Source organism: Pristiophorus japonicus, chromosome 6 (assembly GCF_044704955.1).
Source record: "Pristiophorus japonicus isolate sPriJap1 chromosome 6, sPriJap1.hap1, whole genome shotgun sequence".
NCBI classification, from domain to species: domain Eukaryota; kingdom Metazoa; phylum Chordata; class Chondrichthyes; family Pristiophoridae; genus Pristiophorus; species Pristiophorus japonicus.
This window is the reverse complement of record NC_091982.1, coordinates 150444497-150457448: the sequence shown is the minus strand read 5'-3', so window position 1 is coordinate 150457448 and position 12952 is coordinate 150444497. Positions and strand designations below refer to the sequence as shown.

The 12952-nt window shown below is 48.7% G+C and overlaps 1 protein-coding gene and 1 non-coding gene across 4 annotated transcripts in view; one reads left to right on the top strand and one right to left on the bottom strand.

The window, feature by feature from the left end:
- LOC139265824 (glypican-1-like) overlaps positions 1-12952 on the top strand; it is a 378382-nt gene that overhangs the window by 239635 nt on the left and 125795 nt on the right. The gene's annotated exons all lie outside the window — the stretch shown is intronic.
- On the bottom strand, positions 11029-11120 carry trnay-gua (transfer RNA tyrosine (anticodon GUA)). The gene is given in 2 exon segments: positions 11029-11064; positions 11084-11120. It is a non-coding gene; the product is annotated as a tRNA-Tyr (tRNA).

Here is a 12952-nt window from a genome sequence, read left to right as displayed (position 1 = left end):
GCTCCAGAGGGATCTCACTGCAGGCTCTACCCTGGCAAACAGGCGAGGTGTTGATCCCTCAAGTCTACAGACACAGCGACAATTTACTGTGGTATCTGAAAACCGGTCCATGAATCATAGAATGATGCAGCGCAGGAGGAGGCCATTCGGCCCATCGTGCCTGTGCCAGCTCTTTGCAAGAGAAATCCAATTAGTCTCACTCCCCCTACTCTTTCCCCACAGCCCTGCAAATATATCCTATTCAAGTATATATCTAACTCCCTTTTGAAAGTTACTATTGAATCTGTTTCCACCACCCTTTTGGGCAGCGCGTTCCAGATCACAACTTGCTCCGTAAAAAAAATTCCCTTCATCTCCCCTCCGGTTCTTTTGCCAATGATCTTAAATCTGTGTCCTTTGGTAACTGACACTCCCCCCACCCCCCCGGGGAAACAGTTTCTCCCCGTCGCCTCTATCAAAATCCTTTATAATTTTGAAGACCTCTATTAAATCTCCCCTTAACCTTCTCTGCTCTAAGGAGAACATTCCCAGCTTCTCCAGTCTCTCCACATAACTAAAGTCCATCATCCCTGGTACCATTCTAGTAAAGTAATATATGGGACATATTAATAATGACTCAGTGGCAGCACTCATTTCTGAGTCAGAGTGGTGGTGGATAATTAAACAACTAACGGGAGGAGAAGGCTCCATGAACTTCCCATCCTCAATGATGGCGGAGCCCAGCACGTGAGTGCAAAAGACAAGGCTGAAGCGTTTGCAACTATCTTCAGCCAGAAGTGCTGAGTGAATGATCCATATCGGCCTCCCCCTGAGTTCCCCACAATCACAGAGTCATCAGTCAATTCAATTCACTCCACGTGATATCAAGAAATGGCTGAGCGCACTGGATACAGCAAAGGCTATGGGCCCCAGCAATATCCCGGCTGTTGTGCTGAAGGCTTCTGTTCCAGAACTAACCGCACCTGTTCCAATACAGCCACAACACTGGCATCGACCCGACAATGTGGAAAACTGCCTAAGAATATCCTGTCCACAAAAAGCAGGACAAATCCAATCCAGCCAATTACTGTCCCATTAGCCCACTCTCAATCACCAGCAAAGTGATGGAAGGTGTCGTCGACAGTGGTATCAAGTGGTACTTACTCACCAATAACCTGATAACCTTGCTCATTATGGGTTCCGCCAAGACCACTCGGCTCCAGACCTCATTACAGCTTGGTCCAAACATGGAAAAAAGAGCTGAATTCCAGAGGTGAGGTGAGAGTGACTGCGCTTGACATCAAGGCAGCATTGGACCGAGTGTGGCATCAAGGAGCCCTAGTAAAACTGATGTCCATGGGGATCAGGGGGGAAAACTCTCCACTGGCTGGAGTCATACCGAGCACAAAGGAAGATGGTTGTGGTAGTTGGAGGTCAATCATCTCAGCCTCAGGACATCGCTGCCGAGTTCCTCAAGACTGTCTCTTAGGGCCAACCATCTTCAGCTGCTTCATCAATGACCTTCCCTCCATCACAAGATCAGAAGTGAGGATGTTCGCTGATGATTGCACAGTGTTCGATGCCATTCGCGACTCCTCAGATAATGGAGCAGTCCATGCCCACATGCAGCAAGACCTGGACGACATTCAGGCTTGGGCTGATAAGTGGCAAGTAACATTCACGCCACACTAGTGCCAGGCATTGACCATCTCTAACAAAAGAATGGCTAACTACCACCGAATCCTCACCATCACCATTCTGGGGGTCATCATTGACCAGAAACTTAACTGGACCAGCCAAATACTGTGGCTAAAGGAGTAGGTCAGAGGCTGAGTATTCTGCGGCGACTGTCTTACCTCCTGATTCCCCAAAGTCCTTTCACCAAGGCACAAGTCAGGAGTGTGATGGAATACTCTCCACTTGCCTGGATAAATGCAGCTCCAACAACACTCAACAAGCTCGACACCATCCAGGACAAAGCAGCCCGCTTGATTGGCACCCCATCCACCACCTTAGACATTCACTCCCTCCACCACCGGTGCACCGTGGCTGCAGTGTGTACCATCGACAAGATGCACTGCAGCAACTCGCTTCTTCGGCAGCACCTCCCAAACCCGCGAATTCTATCACCTGGAAGGACAAGGGCAGCAGGCACATGGGAACACCAGCACCTCCAAGTCACACACCATCCTTCATCATCGCTGGGCCAAAGTCCTGGAACTCCCTCCCTAACTGCACTGTGGGAGTACCTTCACCTCACGTACTGCAGCGGTTCAAGAAGACAGCTCACCACCACCTTCTCAAGGGCAATTAGGGATGGGCAATAAATGCTGGCCTTGCCAGCGACGCCCTCATCCCCAGAATTAATTTTTAAAAAAGGTTGTGGGCTCAAGTTCTGCTCCAGAGACTTGTGCATAAAATCCAGGCTGATGATTCTGTGCAGTGCTGAGGGAATGCTGCATTGTCGATGTGCTGTGCTGTCTTTCAGATGAGACGTTAAATCAAGGCTCCATCTGCTCTCTCAGATGGACATAAAAGTTTCAATGGCACTAGTTTGAAGAAGAGCAGGGGAGTTCTCTCCAGTGCCCTAGCCAATATTTATCCCTCAACCAACACCACTAAAACAGATTTATCTGGTCATTATCTCATTGCTGGTCATGGGATCGTGCTGTGTGCAAAGTGGCTGTCGCCTTTCCGACGTTACAATAATGACTACAGCTCAGATGTACTTCATTGACTGTAAAGGGACATCCTGAGGTTGTGAAAGGTGCTATATAAACACACTTTTTGTTTTTTGCAGCTGGGATCACTGCTGGGAGCATAGAGGTGGGGGTGGGGGGGGGGGGGGGGGAGTGTTACTGAGGCTCATTGTAGACCCTTCTGCTTTTTTTTCCTCTTCCGGTAGGGAAGGTGGAAGGAAGGCCCGCCCACTTGAAGCAGCCCTGCAGCTCCTGGCTGCCGTGATAGAGGGATGCTAACTGAGATCAGGGATGTGGCCTTTGACCTCCATGCTCATCATGCCTCAGGCCAACGCTTTTATCAAATGGGATCACAGAGGGAAAGTACAACTGTCCAATCTATGAAGCATTTGTAACCAAGTCCATGGCTGATTATTCAAACACCCTTGGACTGCCTGACATCCAGAGCAGTGTTGGGTGGGACCAATTGACATTTCCAAAATACCTGTCTGTACCACACACACCTCAATGCAGTCGGAGCTGAAGTCATGCATTAAGCGATTTTCTGGGATGTCTTGCTTTTCAGTTTATGTCATAGTTTTGGCAGTGAGTGGTCTGTCATTACCCTTTATCGTGATGCTCATCCATTGCCTGCCTGAAGTTGAGGTTTGATCTTGATCCATTTCTCCGAGAGCGCGGTGCCATTGGCTGTAACCTCACATCCTCACAACTCCCTGAAGATTGACGCTTGATGCTTTGTCAGAGCCAATTAGCTAGCTGGACGAAGAAGAAAGTGTTCCTTGTCAGAGGGCGGAATTCCTTTCTTCCTCCCCTCGCTTTTCCTTGAAGATCTGCTTTGAATTCTCTTTCATCAGATGGCAGCCTTTATCAAACACTTTTTATATAATATACAAAGCTATCTCAGCAAGTCTGTGCAGGAGCGAGCAGCATTGTTGGAGAACATCCTGAATAGCTTGGGGCTGACCATGTAGGACTGCGCCTGTTGTTTTGGGTGTCGGTTCGTAAGGCTTGGAGCAGCACGGCCTCATGCATACTCCACCTTGTTAAGTATGGAAGAATTCCACAAGACTGAGTACTGTGAGCTAAAACTGACGTGACCTTGGTCTCTTTAATATAACTCCAGAGTGTCTAAGCAGCATGGCAGACAACCTTTTATACTCTCTTGCATGAGGTGTGCAGGTGATCCTTGGGTCTCCAACAGTTGCGCCCTCTGGTGCCAAGTCTTACACAGTTACAATGTTTACATACATAACACACATCATCCTTCTGAGCCTGTTGGCTAAATGTGTGGCACAGTGCAGTAATGACTGGCGAAGGTCAGGAAAAGGCCCAGGTTTGATTCCCAGCGGAACCTGCTGATCTCATTTCGGGTAAAGCAGCCGAAAAACAGGCCAGGCGTCCTGCTTCTGATTGCTGCTCAGTGACCGTGGCCGTGAAGTGGCAACTTGTTTGAACTTGGCTCCGATGCCTCCCATGCTGTCTTGGCTTACATAAGATGGCTGGCCCCTTGGGTGAGAAGCTGGAGGGCTAACAAGGCTTGTGGAATTGTACCCCACCACGCGTCACTGACTTCAGGAGCGGAGGGGAAAAAATGGGAGAGAAGGATTGAAAAAAAATGATTTCCTCAATGTTCGTCTCCCAGTGTTCCTCTCTGGCGTGCATGTCCACAGATCCCTGAAGGTAGCAGGCCAGGTCGATAAGGTGGTTAAGAAGGCATACGGAATACTTGCCTTTATTAGCCGAGGCATAGAATACAAGAGCAGTGGGGTTATGCTTAAACTGTATAAAACACTAGTTAGGCCACAGCTAGAGTACTGCGTGCAGTTCTGGTCACCACATTACAGGAAAGATGTGATTGTATTAGAGAGGGTACAGTGGAGATTTACGAGGATGTTGCCTGGACTGGAGAATTTTAGCTATGAGGAAAGATTGGATAGGCTGGGGTTGTTTTCGTTGGAACGGAGGAGGCTGAGGGGAGACTTTATTGAGGTGCATAAAATTATGAGGGGCCTAAATAGAGTGGATAGGAAGGACTTATTTCCCTTAGCAGAGGGGTCAACAACCAGGGGGCATAGATTTAACGTAACTGGTAGGAGATTTAGGGGGGATTTCAGGGGAAATTTCTTCACCCAGAGGGTGGTGGGGGGTCTGGAACTCACTGCCTGAAAGGGTAGTAGAGGCAGAAACCCTCACCACATTTAAAAAGTACTAGAATGTGCACTTAAAGTGCCATAACCTGCACGGTAACGGACCTAGAGCTGGAAAGTGGGATTAGGCTGGATGAGCTCTTTGTCAGCCAGCGCGGACACGATGGGCTGAAATTACCTCCTTCCGTGCTGTAAACTTCTATGATGCTATGATTCTTCCGCTGGAGCCACAGTAGAGCAATATAGTGACATAATTGCAGGTTTTCCTTCATTCATTCTTGGAATGTGGGCGGTGTTGGGAAGGCCACATTTATTGGTTGCCCTGAAAAGGTGTTGGTGGGCCTTCTTCCTTGAACCACTTCAGAACGTGTGGTCATGGTGCACCCACAATGCTGTTAGTTCAGGAACTGTACCGAGCTGACTAGGTTTATGTGGGGAAGTCATCATAGTAGGCAGCTCCTCGAAATCGAGGAAGACTTGCTTCCATTCTAAAAGTGAGTTCTCAGGTAACTGTACAGTCCAATACTGGAATTACAGTCACTGCCACAGATGGGGACAGACAGTTGTTGAAGGAAAGGGTGGGTGGGACAGGTTTTCCGCATGCTCCTTCCGCTGCCTGCGCTTGTTTTCTGCATGCTCTCGGCGATGAGACTCGAGGTGCTCAGCGCCCCCCCGGATGCTCTTCTTCCACTTCGGGTGGTCTTGGGCCAGGGACTCCCAAGTGTCGGTGGGGTGTTACACTTCATCAAGGAGGCTTTGAGGGTGTCCTTGAAATGTTTCCTCTGCCCACCTGTGGCTTACTTGTCGTGTCGGAGCTCCGAGTAGAGCACTTGCTTAGGGAGTCTTGTGCCGGGCTTGCGGACGATGTGGCCTGCCCAATGGAGCTGGTCAAGCATGCTGAATGCTTCAATGCTTGGCCTGAGCGAGAACACTGACGTTGGGGCATCTATCCTCCCAGTGGACTTGCAAGATCTTGTGGAGGCAGCGCTGGTGGTACTTCTCCAGCGCTTTGAGATGTCTGCTGTATATAGCCCACGTCTCTGAGCCATATAGGAGGGCGGGTATCACTACTGCCCTGTAGACCATAAGCTTGGTGGCAGATTTGAGGGCCTGGTCTTTGAACACTCTCTTCCTCAGGCGACCGAAGGATGCGTTGGCACACTGGAGGCAGTGTTGGACCTTGTCATCAATGTCTGCCCTTGCCGATAGTAGGCTCCCGAGGTATGGAAAATGGTCCACGTTGTTCAGGGCCGCGCCATGGATTTTGATGGCCGGAGGGCAGTGCTGTGTGGCGGAGTCAGGTTGATGGAGGACCTTTGTCTTACGGATGTTTAGTGTAAGGCCCATGCTTTCCTACGCCTCGGTGAAGGTGTTGACGATGGCTTGGAGTTGGGCCTCTGAGTGCACGCGGACGCAAGCGTCATCCGTGTACTGTAGTTCGATGACAGAGGATGGGACGACCTTGGATCTAGCCTGGAGGTGACGAAGGTTGAACAGGTTCCCATTGGTTCTGTAGTTTAGTTCCAATCCAGCGCGGAGCTTGTTGAGAGTGAGATGGAGCATTGCAGCGAGGAAGATTGAGAAAAGCGTTGGCGCGATGACGCAGCCCTGCTTGATCCCGGTCCGGACGTGGATTGGGTCTGTGGTGGATCTTTTGGTCAGGATCACGGCTTGCATGTCATCATGGAGCAGGCAGATGATGGTGACAAACTTTTGTGGGCAACCGAAACGGAGGACGACGCTCCATAGTCCCTCACGGTTGACAGTGTCAAAAGCTTTTGTGACGTCAAAGAAGGCCATGGTATAGGGTTGATGCATTTCTCTTCCAGTTGTCGTGCAGTGAAGATCAGGTCCGTTGTACCCCTTAGTGGATGGAATCCGCATTGTGACTCTGAAAGGAGCTCTTCAGCCACAGGGAGAAGATGGCTGAGGAGGATAGGGAGGTAGGGCAGGCTGAGACACCATGCCGCACTGTGCAGTATGGGAGCACCCACCTATCGCACTGAAATAGAGTAATTGGCCCTGAAATTCCGATGTCCAGGGCCCGTACGAAGTTTCTACGGACCTGGGAAGGCATTGGAAAAGCCGGTTTTTGGCGCACAATGTGCATGCGCTGAAAACCGGCTTTTCCGATCTGTTGAGCTGGAGCTTGACAGGTCTTCGCCATGCGCTAGAGAACTATGAGTTCTCGTACAAAATTCCAACTTTTAGAGATCTTCTGCCCAGGATTCGGGCACGAAAGTTCTGTGCGAAGTAAAGCAGGCATACAGCCTGCATTCTGTGTGCATCTGCATCATCTGAAACTTTGCTTCAAACAGCTCAATAGCCTTCAGCATAAGCAGCAGTCGATGCTGAAGAGTTCTGTAGAGTAAAAACTTAACACAAACTAAATAAACAGCAGGAAATAGAAACAAGCAGCTTCCTCTCAAAGTAATGAGAGATTCAAATCTTCCAACTTTTATATCGCTTGAGGTACCGTGTTGTCTATTGCAGCTTGGTTTGTAAAATATGATCTACTTTATGCAAGTGTGCACGTGTATGAACAGAAAATTGGGTGAAATCTGTTGTGTATGTATATACCCTGTACACTCAAATGTACTGTTACATAAGATCACTGAATGTATCTTCACACTGTCTACACTATGCCTGTACCACCAGAGGGTGCAACTGGTGGAGACCTAGAGGTCACCTGCACACCGCAGGTAACCAGGTATAAAAGGGAGCCCACCTTACTGTAACCTCATTCAGGAGCTGCAATAAATGGACTAAGGTCACCACAGTTCAAGTACAATACCTTACCTCGTGGAGTCATTACTAGAGTGCTTACAGATGTAACAAAATCGATACTCTATACTAAACTATTTCAACTCTATTTATGCTGATCAACTAGTTTTTTAAAATATGGAGGTGGGAAACCTGCACGAATTGTTTAGCTCTTCTACTTTTGTGGAAATGTAACGTGTTGCTCCGCCCCGTGCTCAGACCCGACACCTTAGGTCAGGGCATGGCCTATGTAAATGAGCTCCTTTTGACAGCTCCTGTGGGCGGTGACAGAAAGGTTAAGCAGGTTGGGCCACTACTCATTGTAGTTCAGAAGAATGAGAGGTGATCTTATTAAAACATATAAGGCTCTAAGGGGGCTTGACAAGGTGGATGCAGAGAGGATGTTTCCACTGATGGGGAGACTAGAACTAGGGGGCATAATCTTAGAATAAGGGGCCGCCCATTTAAAACTGAGATGAGGAGGAATTTCTTCTCTCAGAGGGTTGTAAATCTGTGGAATTCGCTGCCTCGGAGAGCTGTGGAAGCCGGGACATTGAATACATTTAAGACAGAGATAGACAATTTTTTAACCGATAAGGGAATAAGGGGTTATGGGGAGTGGGCGGGGAAGTGGACCTGAGTCCATGATCAGATCAGCCATGATATTAGATGGTGGAGCAGGCTCGAAGGGCCCTATGGCCTACTCCTGCTCCTATTTCTTATGTTCTTATATAGGAGGGAGGTGCACAGGAGGGGAGCTGAGGTCGCCGGAGACACTACCCAAGTAACCGTGTGTACAGACAAATGCTCTGCTTTCTTGACCTCTCGGAAGAGCAGTGCTACTGCAGGCTGAGGTCCCATCATCTGTAGCCTTTTGGAAGAAGACCTGCTTCCTGCTGGGCCTGAAGACCATGCATTACCAGTGACTGTGAAGGTCATCACAACCCTCAATTGTTTTGTCTCTGGTTCCTTGTAGAGCCCTACAGGAGATATCTTGAGGGTCTTGCAGTCCGCTGCACATAACTACATATTATCATCATAGGTGGTCCCTCAAACGAGTTCACAGAGGTTTCAATGAAGGACCCGATGTTCCAGTCCTGAACTCCAATTGAGGGGGTGGAAGATGCCTGTGCGTGGATTTTTTTAACATGTGGTGACCGTTGCACATCAGCCACCACACGGGCTTGACAGAGCTAAGCCTTTATCCAGTTGCAAGGGTTAACCAGGATGACTGGAGACCTGCTCTGCTGCACGGACCTAGTGCGCACACATGTCGCAGTGTGGGCTGGCCCGTGCTGCCCCTGGGCCCTCGGCTCTTCTGGGTCCCGGACCCTCATTCGCCGCACCTTCGCCCACGATGTTCCAGGGCCCAGCGTTCCAGCTCTATTTATAGACCCGACCTGAGGTGGTGTTCTCTCACAAGGCGGGGTGGCCCACGATCAGTGTGACGAACCTTGTTCTCAATAAAGTGAAGACTCAGGGAGTGCAATAGCTATTTAAGAGATCAGGAGATGCGAGAGAAGTTCAGAGGAGCACTGGTGTCGGTAAAATAGAGAAAGGTTGACATGGAGAGAGAGAGAAAGAGAGAGGTTGAAGGTTAGCTGTAATGGAGGAATCACCAATCAGACGGCAACCTTTTTCTGGTAATCTCCATGAGGGAGAGAGGTTGTTTGCGATGTGTCTGATCGGCTAGTTCAAGGGCTGACTATCTTTCCTGCTTGCTTGCGTTAATGTGACATTTTGGGAGTTTTGCCGGTACATTCTGATGTTGCTGGCCAGCCATACACAGCGCCAAAAGGTTTGAATTCTAAGTCAGTCACTGAGCTGCAAGTGGTTGGGGGATTTCCCCTGACAAATGTAACATCCACCGAGGATCTTAAAAAAGAATCTTGTTCTCACAAACAGACAGGAAGCGGATGTGGAACAAAAATCTGAATGTCGCTCAAAGTTTTTGAAGAGTCTCGATATGACAAATATCAAACTATTGCTGAATATTATCATATATCCAGATGTCTATTTTAATATCTTGTTTTTGAGTACTGATTAAACAGGTATATTCACCCAAAAGGCATTACTCCCAAAGAGACACTGAGCCCGACAATGTGAGGGAGCTGGATTAACATCAGTAGAGATACAGTCAGTAACACAGGGCGCTGAGGGAGAGGGGTTGCTGAGTGACAGTGTGAGGGAGCTGGATTAACATCAGTAGAGATACTGACAGTGACACAGGGTGCTGGGGGAGAGGGGTTATTGAGTGACAGTGTGAGGGAGCTAGATTAACATCAGTAGAGATACAGTCAGTGACACAGGGTGCTGGGGGAGGGGTTACTGAGTGACAGTGTGAGGGAGCTGGATTAACATCAGTAGAGATACAGTCAGTAACACAGGGCGCTGAGGGAGAGGGGTTGCTGAGTGATAGTGTGAGGGAGCTGGATTAACATCAGTAGAGATACAGTCAGTAACACAGGGCGCTGGGGGAACGGTTAGAGTGACAGTGTGAGGGAGCTGGATTAACATCAGTAGAGATACAGTCAGTAACACAGGGTGCAGGGGGAGAGGTTACTGAGTGACAGTGTGAGGGAGCTGGATTAACATCAGTAGAGATACAGTCAGTAACACAGGGTGCTGGGGGAGGGGTTACTGATTGACAGTGTGAGGGAGCTGGATTAATGTAATGCCTCTGTTTAAAAAAGGGGGCAGGCAAAAGGCAGGTAACTATAGGCCGGTTAGTTTAACATCTGTAGTGGGGAAAATGCTTGAAACTATCATTAAGGAAGAAATAGCTGGACATCTGGATAGGAATAGTGCAATCAAGCAGACGCAGCATGGATTCATGAAAGGGAAATCATGTTTAACTAACTTACTGGAATTCTTTGAGGATATAACGAGCATGATGGATAGAGGTGTACCGATGGATGTGGTGTATTTAGATTTCCAAAAGGCATTCGATAAGGTGCCACACAAAAGGTTACTGCAGAAGATAAAGGTACGCGGCGTCAGAGGAAATGTATTGGCATGGATAGAGAATTGGCTGGCGAACAGAAAGCAGAGAGTCGGGATAAATGGGTCCTTTTCCGGTTGGAAATCAGTGGTTAGTGGTGTGCCACAGGGATCAGTACTGGGACCACAACTGTTTACAATATACATAGATGACCTAGAAGAGGGGACAGAGTGTAGTGCGACAAAATTTGCAGATGACACTAAGATTAGTGGGAAAGCGGGTTGTGTAGAGAGGCTGCAAGGAGATTTGGATAGGTTAAGCGAATGGGCTAAGGTTTGGCAGATGGAATACAATGTCGGAAAGTGTGAGGTCATCCACCTTGGGGGAAAAAAACAGTAAAAGGGAATATTATTTGAATGGGGAGAAATTACAACATGCTGTGGTGCAGAGGGACCTGGGGGTCCTTGTGCATGAAACTCTTTTTGGAAAGTACACTAGCTCCTTCGAGCCGGAATTGAACCAGCGACCTAAGGATGACTTTGCTGAGTATTTCACTACAGTCCTCCGCTCTACCAACTGAGCTATCGAAGGGAAGCGGCAAGACAGCACAGTACTCCACTGGAGTGTCAGTCTAGATTTTTGTGCTTAAGTTCCATGGGTGGAATTTGAACTTGCAACCTTCTGAATCAGAGGCAAGAGTGCTACCCACTGAGCCATGCCCCCAGGTCCTTGTGCATGAATCCCAAAAGTTAATTTGCAGGTGCAGCAGGTAATCAGGAAGGCAAATGGAATGTTGGCCTTCATTGCGAAAGGGATGGAGTACAAAAGCAGGGAGGTGTTGCTGCAACTGTATAAGGTATTGGTAAGGCCGCACTGGAGTACTGCGTGCAGTTTTGGTCACCTTACTTAAGGAAGGATATACTAGCTTTGGAAGGGGTACAGAGACGATTCACTAGGCTGATTCGAGAAATGAGGGGGTTACCTTATGATGATAGATTGAGTAGACTGGGTCTTTACTCCTTGGAGTTCAGAAGGATGAGGGGTGATCTTATAGAAACATTTAAAATCATGAAAGGGATAGACAAGATAGAGGCAGAGAGGTTGTTTCCATTGGTGGGGGAGACTAGAACTAGGGGACACAGCCTCAAAATACGGAGGAGCCAATTTAAAACCGAGTTGAGAAAAAATTTCTTCCAGAGGGTTGTGAATCTGTGGAATTCTCTGCCCAAGGAAGCAGTTGAGACTGGCTCATTGAATGTTTTCAAGTCAAAGATAGATAGATTTTTAAGCAATAAGGGAATTAAGGGTTACGGGGAGAGGGCGGGTAAGTGGAGCTGAATCCACGACCAGATCAGCCATGATCTTATTGAATGGCGGAGCAGGCTCGAGGGGCTAGATGGCCTACTCCTGTTCTTAATTCTTATGTTCTTATGTTCTTATGGATTAACATCAGTCGAGATACAGTCAGTAACACAGGGCGCTGAGGGAGAGGGGTTGCTGAGTGACAGTGTGAGGGAGCTGGATTAACATCAGTAGAGATACTGACAGTAACACAGGGTGCTGGGGGAGGGGTTACTGAGTGACAGTGTGAGGGAGCTGGATTAACATCAGTAGAGATACTGACAGTAGCATAGGGTGCTGGGGGAGGGGTTACTGAGTGACAGTGTGAGGGAGCTGGATTAACATCAGTAGAGATACTGACAGTAACACAGGGTGCTGGGGGAGGGGTTACTGAGTGACAGTGTGAGGGAGCTGGATTAACATCAGTAGAGATACTGACAGTAGCATAGGGTGCTGGGGGAGGGGTTACTGAGTGACAGTGTGAGGGAGCTGGATTAACATCAGTAGAGATACAGTCAGTAACACAGGGTGCTGGGGGAGGGGTTACTGAGTGACAGTGTGAGGGAGCTGGATTAACATCAGTAGAGATACTGACAGTAACACAGGGCGCTGAGGGAGAGGGTTGCTGAGTGACAGTGTGAGGGAGCTGGATTAACATCAGTAGAGATACTGACAGTAACACAGGGCGCTGAGGGAGAGGGTTGCTGAGTGACAGTGTGAGGGAGCTGGATTAACATCAGTAGAGATACAGTCAGTAACACAGGGTGCAGGGGGAGGGGTTACGGAGTAACAGTGTGAGGGAGCTGGATTAACATCAGTAGCGATACAGTCAGCAACACAGGGCGCTGAGGGAGGGTTACTGAGTCACAGTGTGAGGGAGAGAGCCATTGAGTAAACCAACGCAAACTGTTAATCCATTGATGCAGTGTTCCCTCAGCACTGCACTGCAGTGTCAGCCTAGATTATGTGCTCAGATCTCTGGGGTGGGGCTTCACCTCACAACCTGCAGATTCAGAGGTGACACTGCTACCACTGAGCCTGCTACTACACCAGCCTTGCACATTTGAGTTGCGTCTGCAGGG